At 27.3% G+C, this 4,573-nt stretch overlaps 1 protein-coding gene across 1 annotated transcript in view; it reads right to left on the bottom strand.

Moving 5' to 3' along the window:
- Nucleotides 1-4,573, bottom strand: part of LOC117177377 (phytanoyl-CoA dioxygenase domain-containing protein 1 homolog) — a 60,444-nt gene that overhangs the window by 17,656 nt on the left and 38,215 nt on the right. The window lies entirely within an intron of this gene.

Genomic DNA, 4,573 nt, shown 5'->3' on the forward strand with positions numbered 1-4,573 from the left:
TTTGTCAAATGTCCACATTTTGAGACCCCCTGAATCCGAAAAACAGGTTTTTACGAATGTGTCTGCCTGTCTGTATGTCTGTATGAATGTCTGTCTGTCTGTATGTATGTCTGTCTGTGAACACGATAACTTTTGAAAAAATTAATCTATTAGATTGCCCTTTGGTACACTCGTTTAGTGTCCTAAACTAAAGGTCAAGTTCGTTAGCCATCCATTTTGGATAAAAATTCAAAAAGTGGTCACATTTTGAATATTTTTGAGACCACTTTTTTAAAAATTCAAAAATTCTCTGTATGCTTATTCATAGTAACAAAAAAATTTAACAATTTATCCGAATGACTTTTTTCGAAAAATCAAAAATTATTAGTTATAGCATTTTCAAAATCAAAAAAAAAAACTAAAATGAAGAATTTAGGATGTAAAAATTCTATGCACGGTTGTTCATCGTACTTCAAAAGTTAAATAATTTATCCTCCTGACTTTTTGCTATAAAAAGAAAATTGTCAGAGTTAGAGCATTTTCAAAATAAAAAAAAAAAACTAAAATGAACATTTGAAGCCAAACAACGCATGATATGAAAAAAGCCAGGAAAAGAAAAACTTTGCTTTTTGAAAGCCCTACAGGACTATGATAACAACTTTTTTAAGTTGATCGAAAAGTTGAACATTCCAAATTTGATCGTACCAAAAATAATGAAAAATTCAAACATTCCATTGTTTGGTCAAACTATGCAAGATACGAAAAAAATGAAAAAATTCAAATTGCGCGACCTGGAAAGAACTACAAATTAAGAATGAATCACTTTTCGATACAAGCTACGAAAAAAAATGAGACGTACAAAATAAAATTAAAAATAAAAATACTAAATTTGTTTGAAAAAACGACACAAGGTATGAAATTAAATTATCAGACAAAAGTTGTTCGCCTAAAAGGATCTATAAATTTATTATTAATCATTTTTCGATTGGAAAAGTAGATCATAGGCTCCTTTATGGGACCCTTTATAGGTTCCTGTATTAGACCCTATGCAGATGCGCAGTAGTTTTTATTTAATCGTAAAAAACATTTTTAAAAAATTATAAAAACAAGGAAGTATGACTCAATTTTGATCCATATTATGAATTGTAATGATATACATTTATTGAAATGATACATATTTCAGAGCAGCTTAGAATACAATTTAAAGCAAAATAAGAAACAAATACAAAAATCATCATGATTAATACAATTTGCTTTTTATTTTGCAATTTTTTAATAAGTCATCCCAGGCAGAGTTACATAAAAAATGTATCATAATTGATATAAAAGTGTTGTGTATAATGTAGAAAAGTTTACATGTTGGACAAAATCGAGTGCGAAGCACGAGATACGTGATAAGAATGTGTTCGTTAAAGACAAAATAGCTTTAACAAAAGAGAGTTAAAAATTACAGTTGTCGGTCTGTTCATCTTTGATTTTTAATGTTCTGTGCCCGAATGCGAACAAAATGCAAAGACCAAGTGCGGAGGGGGATTGCCATTAGTCGCTTGTTGTAGGTTCGCACAAACTCTCTTTTAACGTAAGAGAATTCACAATTACAAAATGACAGTGGTGGATGTTTTGAGTCTTACTTTAAAAATGTTTGCGCAAGAATATGCGAAAATATAAAGAACGAGCGTGTAGCGCGAGGTAAATACATAATCGAGCGCTAAGTGCGAGATAAATGTACAATCGAGCGCGAAGCGCGAGAACCAACAGTCGCACGCCTGAAACGCGCTCAAACTGGCGAGCGAAGCGCGTGACGAGGATGTGCCCGCGTAGCGGGCAGATTTTTTGTAATACATTAATCTTCTTGATTGAAAAATCAACTGTGTGGTAAAAAATTTATGTATATTCTTGAAAATTCGACTATTTGGTTAAGAATTCATCTTCTTTGTTAAAATTAATGTTTTTAAATGAAAATTTAACTATTTTGTTGGAATTCAACCGCCTTATATAAAATTCGTACTTACAGTTTGAAAATGTAATATTTTGCTATAAAGTAAAACTATTTCAAACAAAATTACACTTTTTTTTAAATTAGCAAAAGATTATAAATCTAATTTTCTTCGAGAAAATTCATCTTTTGGGTTAAAAAATTCTTCTTTTTCTGTAGAAACTTAATATTTTTGTGTTAAAAATGCAATTTTGTAGTAAAAAATTATTCTGTTTCTGTTGGAAATCGAACTGCTTTGTAGAAAATTAGTTTTTTCGGATTCAAAAATTGGGTAGAAAATTGATCTTTTCGATTGAAAATTGATGTAATTTGTGAAAAAATCACCTTTTTTTTGAAGTAAATAAATTTTTTGAATATTCATATTTTATTTAAAAATTCACTCAATTCAAATTAGGGCTGTTGAAATCATGTTGATGTTTTTGTCTGAGATAATGATAAATAATAAGAATCTTGCTGGTGGAAAATTACATACTTCAGACGAATTAAAATCGAATATAAAATTAAATTAATTTAAACTTATTTTGTCTAAAGCATTTTCACTGACAAAATTGTTATAGTTAAAAATTCGTTTTTTGCCTAAAATTATATATTTCAAATTAAAATTAAATTTTTTTTTAATTCAACTGTTTTATATAAAATTTGTATTTTTAGTTTGAAAATTAAACAATTTAGCACAGAATGAAACTATTTGGTACAAAATAAAACTTTTTGTAACAAAAATTGAATAAAATTAATTCTCCTTTATGAAAAATTATGTTCATACTTTGTTGCAAGTTGAAATACTTTCATAAAAGTCCATTTTTTTCTGGTTGAAGTTCATACTTTAGTTAAATTATTTTTTTTTGTTTCAAAATTATTTTTTAAAATGAAAATTCATCTATTTTGTTGAAAATTTAACTGTTTTGTAGAAAATTTAAATGTTTTATATAAAACTCGTATTTTTAGCTTGAAAATTCAACAATTTGGTATAAATCAAAACTATGTGGTATCAAATAAACTTTTTTCTTAGAAATCATTTTTGAAATTGAAAATTAAATGTTAAAAATTCAACTATTTGGTTAAGAATGGATATATTTTGTTGAGAATTCATCTTCTTTTTTGTTCGAAAATTAATCTTCTTCGTTGAAAATTCATCTTTTTGCTTAAAAATGTAAATTTGTGGTTAAAAATGATTCTTTTTCGATAGAAAATTGAATTTTTTAACATAGCATTTCTAAACCCAAAATTTTTTTGGGACAACTAGAAATAGCATAAAAATTAGTTTTTGGGGGGGGGGGGTTCAAATTAATTTTTTTGAAAATTCAACTGTTGTATATAAAGTTCGCACTTTTAGCTTGAAAATTCAACAATTTGTTATAAAATAAAACTATTTGGATAAGAATTTAACTTTTTTATCAATATTATAAAAAATTAGAAAATTGATCTTCTAAGTTGAACATTCATCTTTTTGGTTTTAAAATTCATCTTCTAAAAATTAATCTGTTTCTGTTGGAAATGGAACTGTTTTGTAGAAAATTTGTTTTTGTGGATTAAAAAATTTGCTAGAAAGTTAAAATTCTCGATTGAAAATGTATGTATTTTGTTCAAGAATCGTCTTTTGAAAGAAAATACTTTTTTTGAATATTCATATTTTAGTTAAACATTGACTTAATTCCTTTGGAATCCAGTCAAACTGTTTGGAACAAAATTAGGCTTTTTTCTTAAACATTATTTCTTTATTATCGAAAACTAATTCTTCTTATTGAAAATTTAACGTCTTAATTTTTGAAGAAAAAACTAAAAGTTAATAAAATAAAATTTGGACCAAAGTCGTATTCATTGTTCAAACAATTTAGTTAAAAATGTATGTAATTTGTTGCAAATCCGTCTTTTTTGGTAAAATCTTAATTGAAAATTCAAATATGTGATTAAAAATTAATTCAATTAAAAAATTTGTTTAAAGAAATGTAAAGAAATCACTAAGAACCATGTAAAAATATATTTAAAAACAATGACATTTCTTATGAACAGATTGTATCTTCTTCTAGAATAAAAAAATAAAGGTTAATTCTTTCCCACATTCTTGACTATTTCCCCCCTATTTCCCCTTTTTTGAGCTCTTTTTGCGCTGTGAACCATTATATTGTTACCTAACAATTTAGATTGATTCTCTTTCTCGTGTCAACTCGACAAGTTCGCAAATAAACGAATTGAAGTCAAAGGTCGCTCTATTTCGACACGTCAGGCCTCTTCCGGGTGGCAAAATAGCGGAACGAGTAAAGTAGAACAAGACGTGCAATCGAATGCAACTACATATTTAAAATTGTTTAAAATGTAGTTCAGGCTACTAGGGGAACTCATTTGTAATATTCAACGTCAAATTTTAAATTCAATTTTTTAATAAATTTATGTACCGTCAAACGAAGTGACTTCGGAAATGTGGGGTAAATTCGGACACTCTTAAATTGATGGTTTTAATTACTTAACAGTTTTTTAACGAGAATCTAGAACCAGTTAAGGCATATTAACTGGTTCTGGATTTTCCGTTAAACGGGGTAACTTTGGACATGTGGGGTAAATTCGGACACTCCTAAATTGACTCTTTAAATTACTTAAAAT

This window comes from Belonocnema kinseyi, chromosome 7, assembly GCF_010883055.1.
Source record: "Belonocnema kinseyi isolate 2016_QV_RU_SX_M_011 chromosome 7, B_treatae_v1, whole genome shotgun sequence".
NCBI classification, from domain to species: Eukaryota; Metazoa; Arthropoda; class Insecta; order Hymenoptera; family Cynipidae; genus Belonocnema; species Belonocnema kinseyi.